Raw genomic sequence first — 16,169 nt, 5'->3', positions numbered from 1 at the left:
AAACAGCCACCTCCTCCATGAAGCCCGGATACCCCCAGGGGACGGCTCTTCTTACTCCTCTGACCTCTTGTGGGCCTCTCTGTCTCTCACGCTTCTGCTCTGAGTACACAGCTTGTACGAAAGTCACTTTCCTCCCCCATCCCCGGGGAGCCCTGGAGGGTGGGGCTGGGGCTGGCTACCCCTGTGTCCCCAGCACTCAGCTCAGAGCCTGGCAAACAATAGGTGCCTGGGAAACACTGTGACTAACTCATCGCTGAGGAAACCCTGCTCCTTCTTCCGCCTCCTCCTCCTCCCTTGGCATGGGAGGTTGAGGCTGCAAAAGTTGTAAAACTAGGAGAGATGACCCAGGATCAAAATCTGAGTGATGCCCTTGGCTGGGAGGCAGCGGATTGGTCCCAGTGACTTTGCTCCTGTGAAGAGGAAGATTTTTGGCCCTTTACCCCTGGATTTTAAAGCTCTTAAAGGCACTTCACTTTCTTATTACCTCACTCCCTCTTCCTGCCAATTCTAAGGCAAGCACCTGCCCCTCGTGGAGCTCCCTCCTCCCAGGCCTGCCCACCCCTGCCCACCTCCCCACGCACCCTCTCCCACCCAGCCTTGGAGCAGGGAATGTAATTAGGCCTTTCCCCAGGACGGAACCCCCTCTGCACAGTCGCACTGCCCGTCCAACGGGGGATAATTTATGGAAATGGGTAAAGGTGTTTTAAATTATTCAATTTAAATGTAAATAGGGGAGATGGTTTCTCTGAATAAATTGTCTTATTTATGTTCTGCCCAACTCCCCTCCCAGGGAAATAGGGAGCCCTTTGGAGACCTGAAGAACAGGCCCTCCTTTCTCTTTAAATAATGTGGAACCAGTCCATGCCCCTGTGGGGCGGTGATGTGGAGGCAGAAATGCTCCCACAACTGCTTTCCTAATTGGGGTCACAGGACATGCCACGTGCTCAACAGAGTCTGCTCAATGGAGACCTTGGGCAGAAGGGAAGTTCTGCCTCTCTTCCCTCTGCCCAAGGTCTCTTTCCATCCAAGTCCCGAGGGTGGCCGGCAGCTGGCTTCACATCTCCCTGACCAGTTCCTTCATGCTCTGAGATGCTAACTGGCTGTGGATCACTTATTCTTGGAGCATTTCTATCCTAAACATGGTTCTTTAGACACAGGCCGCCTTGAAAGGAAAGCCCCTCCCTGATGCATCTCAGACTCACATGGGCCCATAGGAGGGCATTTGAGAACGGGCAGGGGCCATCCTTTATTAATCCCTCAGCGTCAGCCAGATACCAGTTTTGCCTTGGGGTTGGGGCCATCACACACATGAGCGACCAGTGGTCCAGGTAGCTGTCGGCGGGTATTCAGAGACAAAACACCAAATATCCAATAACTCAAAGTGGCCCCAATCTTACGGAGCTCTGGAAACCTGCAGGTAGAACAGAATTCAGGGCTGGTGTGGTCTGGAAGCCTGGCCCTGTTTCCCTGTGACGTGTGTGTGTGTGTGTGTGTGTGTGTGTGTGTGTGTGTGTGTGTATGTACACTATCCTATGACTAGACCAGAGATGGCTGGGGTAATTAAGGGCCTTAGACTCACCCACAACAATATTCCAGAAAAAAACTAGAATAGAGCAACCTTCTCAGACTCTTTGAAAAGCATAAAGACGTCTTCCTCCATCCCACCCCCACTCCCCAAAAACCTCTGCTTGGATCTTATTGGCCCACTCTTGACCAATCGCTGGCAAAGAGAGAGGATTACTTTAGACCAACCAGGTGGTTCAGGAGCTGGGCTGAGGCCAACTCTTCCCTGAGACACACAACCTGAGGAGGGGCGCTAGAACAAAAATAGGGCCTGTTAGGAAGGAGGAAATTCGGACTGGATGCTGGATTAAACAATGTCCACTATAGTAACAGTGGTGGAAATGTGTAGAGATTGCTGAAATCAATATATGTTTTAATCATTAGCCATGCATGCTTCAACCTTCCCCGCGTGAGCTGGGTCAATTTCTTTTTGCCTAATTCCAAGAGCCAGGCCTTTGCCCATTCATCAAAGAGTAGAGAATCAGATCAATGATGCAGATTGCAGACTGGATGGCAAGACGGGTCCAAATTAAGCTCAAAGAGTTGTCCAGAGGCCTCAAATCTTTCCTGGGATATCTGTAAGTAAAAGGACTGCTTGTCCAAGCTCCATGATCGTCACCCCCCTCTCTGCCATTTATTCATTCACTCATTCTACATGTTATTCTGACTGTCTACCTTGTGCCAGGCATAGCTGAGTGCCGGAGGGTCACTGGTGAAAAAACAGACACATTTTCTGTTCTGTGGACTTTCCATCCTTGTAATGGACTTTATCCTGTTCGTAGTCAGTTGGCTTGGCTGTAAACATCCTTGCTATGTTCAGGAGTTTCCAGTTTTATGAGTCACACCTTCTGAAAGCAGAAAGCAGAAACTGGGTTACCCAACCTCCATTGCAGCTGGAGCACAGCAGGTGACTCTGACTCCACCCATTGGCTTCACTCCCCAGAGACTCCTCTCTAGAAGGGAGGAGTTTGGGGAAGGAGACCGTACCCAGAATTCATCATGCTGACAAGGATGGTAAGAATGCGTCCAGCTCTGGGGGGTAGAAGCAGTAGCAAGATTAAGTTCCTGGCCCGGAAGTGCAATCAGTGGGGAGTGACAGTGGCAGCTGAAGCTGGTGAGGCAGCAGTAGCTGTGGTTTCCCCATCCATCTAGTTCTGTATGTTGTGGGCATCGTGCCTGGAAGCGTAGCCTTAAGTCTGGTTCACCAGCCCTCCCTAACATTATTGATTACATGAGACACCCCATATTCTTCTAATAAATTCCTTTTCTGCTTAGCCAGTCTGAATCGGCTTCTATTACCTAAAGCTGTGAACCCTGGATGTCTCAGTTCTTTTGGGCTTCTATAACAAAATACCATAGACTGGGTGGCTTATAAACAACAAAAATTTATTTCTCACAGTCCTAGACACTAGGAAGGCCAAGACTAGGGTACAGCAGATTCAGTCTCTGGTGAGAGCCCTCTTTCATGTCCATAGACAGCACCGTCTAGCTGTGTCCTCACATTGTAGCACAGGCAGAGTCTCTCTAAGGCCTCTTTCAAAAGGCACTAATGCCAATCACAAGGACTCCACCCTCATGACCCTTGACTCCACCCTCAATCACCCTTCAAATACCATCACTTCCAAATACCAGCACTTTGGGGGCCAGGATTTCAACGTAAGAATCTTGAGGGGACACAATCAGACCATAGCACTGACTGCTGCAGAAATGTGCCCCACCCTTGATGAGAATGACTAATTCTGAAGACTTAGCCTGGGTGGCACCTTGCCTGAATTCCCTCAAGCCCAGGCATTTTGCTCATTCCTCTTCCCCCCACCCTCCCCAACCTCTTTTTGAGATATGGGGCTTGTTCTATCACCCAGGCTGGAGTGCAGGGGTGCGATCATAGCTCACTGCAGCCTCAAACTCCTGAGCTCACGCAATCCTCCTGCCTCAGCCTCCCGAGTACCTGGGGCTACAGGCACATGACACCACATCTAGCTTTTTGTGTGTGTGGAGACCGGGTCTCACTATGTTGTCCAGGCTGGTCTCAAACTCAAGCAATCCTCCAGCCTTAGCTTCCCAAAATGCCAGAATGACAGGTGTAAGCCATCATGCCCAGCCTCATGCCTTGATCATGGCAGTGTGAACAGAGGCATAAACCTCTATGTGAGTCTCCACTATCCCTCCACACTCCACACACACGCACACACACACACACACACACACACACATACACACACACCTCTGAGCACTCTGAGACCTGGGACCGTGTCTCTTTCATTGTTACATCATCAGGTCTAGCTTAGAACCCAGAGTGCTTACTAAGGCGCTCACTAAGTATTTGTTGCTAATGTGATCATTGCCACTGTCATCATTATTTGACATGAAACAGCCTGCTGTGCCTGACTCTGGGTTGAGCAATACACATAGAGAATGGCCTGTACCTCATCCTTACTCTCTCCAGAATCAGCTACGAGCCTTATGTCTATGGGCGTTAGATGCCGCAGACCCCATCAGAATGTCCCCTAAAATACCACAAGAGTGCCCTCTGGCCCCTGCCCAACTCCTTGATCACCCCTGACAGATGCCTTGCATTTATTTCTTCTGGCCAGCTGATCCCCTCTCAGCCGTTCCACCTGCCACACACTCCCATTCCACCTGCAGCCCGGGACAAGGTCTGCATCCTTGGACCTGGAGATGGTGCTCCTAGGGCCCTTGGAGAGAGATTCCCATGGGGGTTATGTTGCCAACCCAGGGGTGTCTCTCATCCTGGCCAGCCCTGCCCACATACTCCCCACTCTACCCCTTCTACGGGAAGAGCCAGAGGAAATGGACAGACTTTCTGGAATCAATTTCATGCCCTTGGGCATGATAAATAACCAAGCAGAGAGCAGGCCCCATCTCAGGAGCTAATGGCCTTGGGTAGCTCAGTGATGCGTCACTCCCTGAAAAACAAAGCCTGGTCCAGATGCTCTCTCCACACGAACATTTTCTCCGTACACTTCTCTGCTTGGAGCAGACTCACACAAAGCCCAGCAGCACCTCCCTAGGCATGGACAAGACTATGCATTTCCCCTTCCTCAGGTAGCACACAGCCTTGCGTCAGCAGAGGGGCCTAGGCAGGCCCAAAACAGAAAGCACCTGCCCCATGACCTTAGCTATGAGTGCTATACACAGATGGAGCCAGATCACCTGGAGTCAAAAGCCCAGCTCCTCTTCTCACTCTGTGTGACCTTGGCAAGTTGCGTAAATACTACCTACCTCACAGGTCCTTCTGAGGATTAACTGGGATACTGTTTGCAAAGGGTTTAGCACAGTGCCTGGCACATAGGTAGTCCTCAGTCATGTTAACTATTCTTTTTAAATTTTTTTTTATTTTTTAGAAATAGAGATGGGAGCCTTGCTATGTTGGCCAGGTTGGTCTTGAACTCCTGGCCTCAAGCAACACTCCTGCCTTGGCCTTTCAAAGTGCTGGGATTATAGGCATGAGCCACTGCGCCTGGCCCCATATTAACTATTCTTATTATTGTGACTCACCATGGTCAGGAAGTTCCTGGTTCATCTCATCTGAGTCCTACCCACAGCCTATTAAGGCCATTCCAGCCTGTTCCATTCCCGGTGGGCATGGGGCTTAGCAGTCCCCAGTGCAATGTGGCAGGAAGAGTAATGGTGCTAGAAAACAAAGAGCTATGCTCAACTCCCATCTCAGGTCTATTAGCCATGATTCTCTGTAAATCCAGTTGGCACAAGACAGATTCCAAGTACATGATCACTAGCTGTATGGATATGCGGACATCACTCTACTTCTCCAGTCACAGGCTACGGCATGGCTGTTTATACAGTAGGAAAAAAACACCTTCCCCAAAAAGTCATGGTGAGGATTAAGTCGGTTCAATATCCTCTAAGCAGATGCCTGGGATGTGGCAGGCAGGGATGTTAATTGAATCTGGATCTGCTCAAACACTCTGAGAGTGAGACTTAGTCCCCTGAGCCGCCTCAACCTGAGGATAAACCATGACCCTGTTTCCACAGCCTTCTTCACCTCAACCCTAGCTCAGCAAATTCCTCAATGCTGCTTCAGCCTGGGGAGTATTTATTTAATGGTGTGAAACCAACATCAGATATGAGCAGAAGTGAATAAAACCCATGAGCCTCCAAGACTAGAGAATAGTCCTCCACCATATAAATTGGAGGGGTTTAGTGACTCTAGCAATGAACTTGCGCACCACACTTTACAACTTTACAACTTTACAGGTAGCAAATGCAATGGTGTAATCATGACTCACGTGACTCCCAGGCTCAAGAGATCCTCCCACTTCAGCCTCCCAAGCAGTTGGGACTACAGCTATGTGCCACCACACCCGGCTAACTTTAAAATTTTTTTGTAGAGGTGGAGTCTTGCCTTGTTGCTCAAGCTGGCTGTCTCACTATCTTGCCAAATGCTTTCACAGCCCACTTGTGCCAAAGCGGAAATGAACCCAGGCTGGGGAATTGACTTGCACAAAGTGGTGGAGAAGGACGTGACCTTACGTTAGAACCAGCTGCTCCATCCTGTCCACCCCATCATGGGCTCTGCAGTCCTCTTCTGTCTCCCTGGAAGGCCCTTAGAGCTCTTCCAGCCCATTCCCTGCCATAATGCCTATCCCCAGCACAGAGTAGGTCCCCAGCAATTCATCATCTAATCTAATCATCAGGTCTAATCCAACTATTTCATTTCCCCAATGAGGAAACTGAGACAGAAAAAGAAGTAGTGAGTATCCCAAGGTCACACAGCTGGAAAATGAGGTGACAGACCTGCTGACAGAAGACCGTGAGCTCATCCCAAAATGTCAGAAGTGGAAGAATCCTAGCAGGTCATGTGGTCAAACCCTGCCAATCCTTCCCTGGCCATCCAAGCCAAGTCCTCCCACTCAGACCTTGGAGGAGCAGAGACAGAGGCTTCAGAGACTGGACATAGTAGATTGATTGTAAAAATGTCCTCAGATTCTCCCCTCTGTACATCCATGTCCCTTTGCAGCATAGTTTTGCAGCTCCTCCCAATAAGAAGTGGAGTCTATTCCCCTCCTATTGAATCTGAGCTGCCTTGTGACTCACTGCGACCAATAGAACTCACCAGAAGCGACTGTGAGCCAATTCCAAGGCTTGACCTCAAGAGACTCTGCAGCCTTCCGTTCTCTCTTAGAGCCCTGCAGTACCCCATGAACTACCCTGGGCCAGCCACCTGGAGGATGACAGACCCCGTGGAGAAAGGCCCAGTTGTATCAGCGGAGGCCTTCTATATTAGTCCATTTTGCATTGCTATAAAGGAACACCTGAGGAAGAGTAATTTATTTTAAAAAGAGGTTTAATTGGCTCGTGGTTCTGCAGGCTGTACTAGCATGGCACCAGCATCTGCTCAGCTTCTGGTGGGCCTCAGGAAGCTTTTACTCATGGCAGAAAGTGAATGGGGAGTAGACATGTCACATGGTGAGAACAGGAGCAAGAGAGGAGAGAGGGAAGCCCCAGTCTCTTTTTAACAGTCGGATCTCACATAAACTTGTTACCATGGGGAGGCACAAAGCCATTCATGAGGGATCCACCCCCATGACACAAACACCTCCCACGAGGCTCCACTTCCAACACAGGGGATCACACTGCAACATGAGATTTTGAGAGGACGACACCCAAACTTTATCACCTTTCTAAACCTGCTGATGGCCAGCTGACCCCCAAACGTAGGAACCCATCCTAGGTCAACACAAGCATCTCCTCAACCCACAGCCAAACTCAGATACACAAGTGATCCCAACCAAGAACTGAAGAACCAACCAGCTCACCCCTAGACTCATGAGAAGTCATACATATCGTTTTAAGTCACTGAGTTTCTCCAAGTACTAGCTAATAATAGTAGTAAAGGAAAGACCCCCAAGCCATAGCCTTTGAGGAGCTGAGGCCTGTGGCCACCCAGAGCCTTGAAGAAGCAGGAGGACCCTTTTCGGTGAAGAGCCTGATTGAGCGTCCACCTCCTCTGTCCAGCTGCGAGGCTCTGACCCACACAGGGCAGTGATGTCAGCTCCAGCTTCATCACCCGCCTGCTTCCACCCGCCTTCATCACCCACCGTTTCCACCCGCCTGCAGGCCTCCTGCAGTGTCAGGAGAGGTGAAGACCCCTTGCTGCACACAGGGACAAGCGAGTGGAGGCCGTCCCCAGCCCAGGAAAAGCTCACCTCAGAGACAAAGTCCTGGGGTGGCATCTCCGCAGTGGCAAAGCATCCAGGGCCAGACGTCCCCCAAACGCACCCTCCTCAAGGAGAAGCAATCAGACCCAGGAGCGCAGCACGGCCGCTTGACATTTGATGGGAGTCATTATCAGACACTTATTCCCAATCAGGCCTCAAGTGTCTCTGAGGGCCCCTCTGGTGCCTTCTTATTCCAGGGAGCACTAATAGGAGGAGCGAGGCGGGGAACCCACCGGGTCTGGGCAGAGGTCCTCACAGCCCACTCCTCTGACTCCAGCACCCTCTTTTCCTTCTGAGGCCCCGAGGGGTTGAACTCCCACAAGTCAAAGCACAGAGCCCAGGGTGGGTGGGGTGGGGGGGGGACTCCAGAGCTGGGAGGCTCAACCCCCTGGTCTTCAGTAAGATCTGGTACAGGGAAGCCCAACGGGTTGCCTGTGAGGAGCCTGGGTCTGAATTCAAATTCCTGCTGGACTCAAGAAGGGCTTTATCTCCCAGCTCATGCCTTGGCAGTCCTGAGCCCCCTGAGCAGCACCCTCTGCCCTCAGCCAGGATCCTCCCCGGCACATACACCAGAACTCCCCATGCACAGCAGCAGCCCTGAGGCTGTCTTGGAGAGAGCCATGGCTCCGGCGTCTGAAGGTCCGGCTCTCCCTGTTCCACCCAGGAACCTTGAGTGAGCCACCTAATCTCTCCTGCTCTGAAAGGAGACAATGATCCAGCCCACCCTCCCGGCCCTGCCTCTCTCTGCAGGAGGCTATTGAGAGAATCATGTTCTTTAATGTATGGGAAAGCACTTGATAAACTGGAAAATAAGCACTGGGTACAATTTTCCCCACTGGATAACCACAATAGAGGCAAGCTCAGGTGAGCCAGGCACAGGCGTGATGGTAGGGGTGTGTGTGTGTGCGCGCGCGCCTGCACTGGCGTCTCACTTCGTGCCTCAGCACTCCAATACCCATATTTCATGGTTTGGGATTGTCTGTGGGTTTTCACCCTCTATGTCTCTGTTCGGGCAGTGAATCAACCATATTGATGAGATACACTGAATGCAGAGGCTGAGTTCTGAGCTGACAAAACAAAGGGAATAAAAAAGCCCTGGCCTGGGATGTGACAATCTAGAGGACGTGAGGATGTGCACACACATACCTCTGTGCTCTCTCAGGGAACTTAAGGACTCAAAACAACTGAATGGGAAATGTAGGAAAAGAGGGAGTGGAGGGTCATGGAACAATGGGGCCTGAGAGAGATCAACCCAGGTTTTCTGGTGGAGGAGGTAAGGTCTGGGTTGGATATTGTTTGCTTGTTTTTTGTTTTGAGATGGGGTCTCTCTCTGTCACCCAGGCTGGAGTGCCGTTGCACAATCACAGCTCACGGCAGCCTCAACCTCCTGGGCCCAAAGGATCCTCCTGTCTCACTCAGCCTCCCAAGTAGCTGGGACTACAGGCACGCACCACCACACCCAGCTGATTTTTTAATTTTTTTTTTTTTTTTTTTTTTTTTTTTGGTAGAGACAGGATCTCGCTTTGTTGCCCAGGCTGGTCTCGAACTCCTGGGTACAAGCAATCCTCACACCTTGGCCTCCCAAAGCACTGGGATTACAGGCATGAGCCACTGCACCCAGCATGAGCTGGATTTTGATGGGAAGGCTGGGCATGCAGACAGCAGGAAAAATGACTGTGGAGGGTTGGACAGACATGGGTCAGTTTTAAGTATATTCTGTTATCAAATAATACTAATTAAACTTCACCCTTGTAGAGCAAATTGGGATTTACAAAACTTTTTCACATGTATTTTCTCCTTTGAATCTCATTACCATCCCTTGAACTAGACAAATTGGTTTTATTGTCCCCATTCTATAGGTGAGGAAACTGAGGCTCAGAAAGGCAGCTTTCCCAGTGTCTCCAAGCTCATAGGCCATGGAGCTGGTAGGAAGGCTCAGGGTTCCGACTCTGACCCCACCTGGTGCCCTTTCCACAGGTCTCTCTATAATTCTACTCCACCACTGCGTCTGGTTATCTCTGCTTACTCCTGGGAGGCAGGTACCATGTTTGGGTAATGAGCTCTGGGTAGTGCTTGGGAAGTTAGTCAGTGGAGTAGTGTCTTTAGAATAAGAGAGAATGTAGGTCAAACCCCAGCTCTGCCATCTTCCTTAATTTTAACTTGCTAGGTCCTCTGCATATTAGTCTGTTTTCACAAGGCTGATAAAGACATACCTGAGACTGGGAAAAAGCAAGGGGTTTATTGGACTTACAGTTGCACGTGGCTGGTGAAGCCTCACAATCATGGTGGAAGGCAAGGAGGAGCAAGTCACATCTTAAGTGGATGGCAGCGGGCAAAAAGAGCTTGTGCAGGGCAACTCCCGTTTTTAAAACCGTCAGATCTTGTGAGAACCATTCACTATCATGAGAACAGCATGAGAAGTACCCAATTTTTTTCTTTTTAGAGACTGGGTCTCACTCTCTCACCCAGGCTGGATGATGGTGGTGGTGATGATCACAGCTCACTGCAGCCTCAAGTGAGCCAGGCTCAAGTGACCCTCCCACCTCAGTCTCCTGAGTAGGTGGGACTACAGGTGCACACCACCATGCCTGCCTAGAATGTCTCTGAAGCACTTAACACTGCCTGACACACAGTATTTGCTCAATTAATGGTAGCTGCTATCATTAACATCATAGTTATTAGTTATTATTACTAATCGAGACGACTGTCCTGATGGCCATTTTTCACTGGTTTCTTCCTTCCAGGATAAATGGGTCATTAGGCACCCACACTGTGACCTTCTGTTACTATTACAACAGGTGATTCCCAGTGAGCACAAGGTGATATACTTCCTCTGTCCGCGTGGGCCCAGGTAACCAGTCCAGACCCCACACCTGAGGGGTCTTAGGAACATTCTTCCACCAATTGGTGTTGAGCCTGACCCCCCAGAGACCTGTTGAAATCCATTTCAGTCGCCAGAGCTCTCATTTCTATTAAAACTCCATTTGCCAAGAAAGCGGAAAGGTAATTATGAATCCTAGTCTTAAATCACTCCGCCACTGAATTATTAAAGGGAAGAATTAAAAATAATCAGGCTTTTTCATTACACTTCATAGCAGGGAAATTAAAGGTGTAAGAATGTATTTTTTTCCTCGAATTTAAGTATTCATTTTGGAGATTTATAGGGGAGTTGAAATGATTCCCTGCGTGCCCAGTTCTCCCTTTTATGAAAGGGGGAGAGAGAAAAAACCTTGTAAAATTAAAAGGGAGATAGAGCGAAGAAGGGATTTAACATAAAGAAGTACAACTGAGTGTTTTGCATTTTAATACATTTTTTTCTGCACAATTACACCATTGAGTGATATGGCAGAGAGAGATTAGGCGGCTGCTAATTTCAGACACTTGGTGGTAAAATGGCAAGGGGGTCTCCCCAGTTGCTGGGTTCGAAAAGCATGCGGGGGCATCAGAGCTGCCCTCAGACCCCAAAGCCTGTGAGTGGCAAGGGCCATTTCCTGTGCCAAGCCCCGCACACCCTCTTTTCTTGAGGGGAGAACAGGATAAGGGACCTGGTTCCTTTCACAGAGCAGAAAACCCAAGGCACCAAGGCTGGGGAAAGCAGCGGCCTCAGACGCAGACGGGGGGCAGGGACACAGAGAGGAACTTTCCAGTGAGTTGTCAGATCTGGAAGGTGGAACAGAGAGAAGGTGGGATGCCTTTCCCTCAACACTCATTTCCTGTACCCGCCCCCCATCATGGTTGAGTGCTGGAAACAGAATTCTCCAGAATTTGGGGAGAGACAGGAAGATTCTGGAAGGCATTGGTCTTCAGAACCAAATCCCCGGACCAATGAGATGAAAGATTCAATGCAGTCTCTGCCTTCCCCAGGCCCATCCAGTCAGGAGAATGCAAACTAGACTTCCCTGATTCAAGTGAGAAACAGGTGTAAACTCTTCATCGCGCTGGGATTAGGTACAGAAGGGTGGGAAGTGACAGCCTGGGCTGACCTGGATGGGATCCATCCAGTGCCACTTCTGGGAGCAAGGGAGCAGGAGAGTGAGCTTAGTTTGCCGCAAAGAGGTGGTGGGTCCTGAGCACCTCAATTCTTCCTGCATTCCAGCAGCTGGGGAGCGCTGTGTGCCTCTCTTCCTTCTGAGGACAGTGAGGACTAAACAAGAATAGAGAGTGCTGTTAACACATGAGCATCACTGGCAACAGCTGGGTAGTCCCAAATCAGACCCAGGGGAGGGTGCTGAGAGTGACTGGCCCCATCCAGATGTGCTTCAGCAGCTAGCCTGCCTCTCTATGGGGAAGCCAAGCAGGAACACCTCTGTCCTGCGTCCCTTCCACCCATACAGCAAAGGCTGAACCAGGAAAGGGGTGGGGAGAGGGACAGCCCCTCCCCCAAGGAGCTGGGCCCCAGAGCCGCTCTGCCACCTGCCCCTCCCCAGTAGTAATGAATTGCAGGGAAATGCTGCTGAGAGGTGTCAGAACAATTTCTATTAAACATAATTTCCTAATGAAAAGGTTACGAGGGAGCCCGGTGGAGCTAATCAGGATTGAATGCTCACTCCAGCCGTTCCGAGGGAGGGGGCTCAAGGCCGGTCCTTGGTTCCACCAGGTCTGGGCTGGAGGGAGGAGGCCCTGGGGCTGGGGCCCTAAGCAGCTTTGGATGCCTCCCACCCCAGGTTTGCACATGCTGTTATTGAGAGCAGACCAGTGCCAGGCACTGTGCTCAGTGCTATCCATATGTCATCTCATATCAGCCCTGCAAAATTGATACAATTGTTCCCATTTTGAGGATGAGCAAACTGAGGCTCTGAAAGGCCACATGACTTGCCCAAGGTCGTATCCTTATAAACTAGGAGGCAAAGGCAGGGCTGGGCCCGGGTCTGTCTGAGGGAAGCTGGGCTGCATTGCCATCCTCCCTTCTTACCTCCCAGGGTCCTGCCCACCCTGTGGTTGCAAAGGCCTCTGAAGAGCAAACACAGCCCTGGTCATGGGGCAGGGCTGGGCAGTTCTGGAGCAGCAAAGTCTGTGTGGTTCCTGCCCAGGTATCCCTCTGTGCATACCCCGCTGTCTGTAAGGAAACTATGGTCACCGACTCTAATGGTTCTGTGACTCCTCCGAGGCTGGCCTGAATCCCTGCTGAGCCCAGAAGGGGCATGTTTGTCAATACAGCCAACTTGGGTGCTGAGAGCCCTTTGAGCCTGTAAACAGGGGACACTCAGCCTATGCACACCCCTTTTCCGGTCCCAGAAAGTGTCCCCCAGCCAACCCTGCCTCTGAGCAGTGTCTCCCCAACTCCCCCATTGCCATAGATCTGGAATGCTGAATTCCTACATCAGGGCTGTACCGCAGGTGGGGCCCAAAACTAAGACAAAGGAGGATGCTTTTTTAGAATGTTCAGAGATTCCTCCCAAGCCCTGGATTATAAGGTCTTTAGAAATGGCCTTGGCCCCTGCTGGTGGGAGGTCGGGGATGGGGGATGGAACAGGAAGAGCGAACAGGGTGCAGATCTGAGGCTGAATGGTAATGAGCCCTATTCTCATGCAGTTCAGAGGCTCCAGATACCACCAGGGTCCAGCGCGGACAGTTTCAGAACAGTGGGGCTTTTGCCCTGCTGGAGCTTCTGCTGATGTTGAGATACTTCTTTGAGGGAAAGGATATTCCAGATGTGACCTTGGGGATGGATACAGGCCCTTAGAGACTGCATCTGAAAACCCTCCAGGAATCTCATCACCACCCATATATGCTGGGGCGACAGGGATAAGTCTAGAGGAAGGGCCCACACTACAGATTCTAACCCCCACCACTTCCCATCTATACCTACCACCACCTCCCTTCCCCTCCCTGGCCATCCTTCCACCCCTCTGACGAGCGCCTCACCCCAAGCAGGGTGCTTCTCGCCATCCCTCATTACGATGAAGCTGTCACCGACTGCCACAGGCCTTCCCTGGACCTTCAAAGCTGGGAACAGTATGAAATATGCACCGCCTTCCCAGCTCCCACTCCCCCCACCCTTGGCTCCCTCCCTTGAATTGCTCCACGCAGATTAAACTCAGATCTCACAGCTCTGACTGAGGACATTCAACGCTGCTTCTGCCTCTAGGCAAGAGGCGCTCACTTCCTGGTGTCTGGGGTGCCCCGGCCCCAGGCCCCTCCACACACACCCTCCCCATGAGGCCATCTCATCCCAGCCCACTTAGACAGAAGACTTCCCGGCAGGGCCATCCAGGTTTTCGCTGAGAACAACAGTGGTTCTCAAAGTGTGGTTTCTGGACCAGCAGCATCAGCATCACCGAGAGCTTGTCAGAAATGCACATCCTCAGGCTCTACCCAGACTTCTAGAATCAGAAACTGGGGAGAGAACCAGCAACTTGGGGTTTAATGAGCTCACCAGGTAATTCTGATACATGCTTCAGCTTGAGAACCATTGATCTAAAGCTGGGTTCAGTCAACATCGAGTCAACTAGACGGAGCTCCCCTGCGAGCCCAGGACTGTGCTAAGACTGGCAGCGAAGAAAGGCACCACCTTCCCTGCACAGGGCTGGCAGGCTGTGGCTAATCAGGGGCCTGAACAGTGGCAGGCAGCGGGCTCAGCCAGAGAACGCTGGAGGACACAAAGGGTGCGAGTTGCACACCCCGCGGCAGGGAACCGAGACTCCAGGAGGAAGGGAATAAAACTAAATGTAAATAATGGGGCCAAAATGTAGGCAGGAATGGGGGCCAGTAACTCCAGCAGGCCTCGTTATGCAGTGTGGTTACTTACCAAGTGCTGCCATAGTCTGCGTCTCGTTGGGAGAGGAGTGGAGCAGGAGGGATTATCCCCATTTTACAGGGGAGGCAGTAGAGAGCAGAGGAGCCCTATCCAGGGCTTCAGGGCAGTCAGTAAAGAACTGGGCTCGGTTCCTCTGACTCCCATTTGAGCGCCCTTTCCAGGCCCGGGAAGCTGCGGGAGGGCCTGAGCCTAGCAGTTGGCAGGATCTGGAGGAGCTGAGGGAGGTGTTGGGAAGCCCTGGGGGGTCAGCTGGAGAGGAGGCAGGAGTCAGGGGACATCCTGGCATCAGGCCTGCTGCCCTCATCATCATCCACAGCACTGCCTTCAGCATCAGTGTCCCAGCTCGGACGAGTTTGCCCCAACTACAAGTGACAGAAAGCCAAGGAGGAGAGGTGAGTGGAATGTGGCGGGAAAGAGGGAGCAGCCCAGCTTCTTGGGGAAGAGGGTCCTCATGAGGGCCTCAGGCAGGTCCCTCTGGCTGTGGGCAGAGGACCCAAAGGATGGAGAAGGGAGGCAACGGAGGCTGCAGACAGTGGCCAGGCATGGCCTGGACTAGGATAGTGGCTGTGGGGAAAGAAGAAGTGGGTGCAGGAGGAGTGGAGGGCCAGTAGACAGACACAAGGGCTGCACCATTGACCCTGGGGAATGTCGTATGTCTTCTCCCAGCTGCCATTCTCACCATTCCCCTTCTTCATGTCATCCCACAAGAGCAGGCCCCTCAGGAGGAACCCACCACGGGAGAGAAGGATGTGACTCCACGTTGCAAGTTCTCTTCCCTCCCTGAGCTTTCCCCAGTGCCTGGCCTTGGGCACAGGGAAAGTCCAGACCAGCTCCTGGGGCCATCCCCATCCCATCTGCATCTCCCAGCCTTGGTCAACATCTCTTCCTCACCTCTCACCTCAACCCCCACTCATCCCTCCTGACGCTGCACCCCACACTGCCTGTGTCCCCACTGCCTGCACCTCACCTCCTTTAGAAAGCCTCTCCCTCACCATCCCCAGCCTCTAGGACTCAGCAGCCAGAGGACCTGTATTTCATTCCCAGCTCTTCCACCTGTTATCATTGTAATGGATATAAAGGCCCTTCAGCTTCCTCAGCCCCGCTCAGTGAATGTTGTGAAGGTCAGCGAGGGGACTGGTAACGGTAGGTACTCAGGGTCTGGTACTTCCTGTGCTACCTGGGCCTCCTCAGCATCTACCTACAACTACGTGGACCATATTCCACAGAGACAGGTGGGCCTTGCCCCTATGAAAGTTTCCTCCACTCTTCACTCCCCACCCACACCAGCATGCAGCGTGGACCAAAGGCACAAGAGGCAGGAGCCAGAGGCTCTTGGCAGGTGGTGCACAGTAGGCAGAATTCAGAGCGCTCCATGACCCACCTCTAGGTTTTGCCTTGTAAATGATGGTGATATCTTCTCTAAAGACTTTCCCTCTTAGGAGAATATTGTCAGTGCTGACACTGACATGAATTTGTCTGACAGTGAGGGCGGTAGGGGCACACAGCCAAGTTCCTGGAGAGCAGGGGCAGCACAGGACACGTCTCTCTACCCGCGGTGCTCACCACAGAGGCTCAGCCACATTCACAAGGAGGGAGAGAAGAGGGGAGGGGCCAATCCTTTGCCCAAGATCAAGTCTTTAGGGCTCAGG

At 51.6% G+C, this 16,169-nt stretch overlaps 1 long non-coding RNA gene across 1 annotated transcript in view; it reads right to left on the bottom strand.

Annotated features, from left to right (window-relative positions):
* Positions 1-11,044: 11,044 nt before the first annotated feature.
* LOC106993502 (uncharacterized) overlaps positions 11,045-16,169 on the bottom strand; it is a 133,083-nt gene continuing 127,958 nt past the window's right edge. Inside the window, exon 8 of the long non-coding RNA XR_013404341.1 lies at positions 11,045-11,907. This is a non-coding gene — a long non-coding RNA (uncharacterized LOC106993502). The remainder of the gene's footprint in view (positions 11,908-16,169) is intronic.

This window comes from Macaca mulatta, chromosome 14 (assembly GCF_049350105.2).
Source record: "Macaca mulatta isolate MMU2019108-1 chromosome 14, T2T-MMU8v2.0, whole genome shotgun sequence".
Lineage (NCBI taxonomy): Eukaryota > Metazoa > Chordata > Mammalia > Primates > Cercopithecidae > Macaca > Macaca mulatta.
The sequence above is the reverse complement of the archived record's forward strand: the minus strand, read 5'-3'. Positions and strand labels throughout refer to the sequence as shown.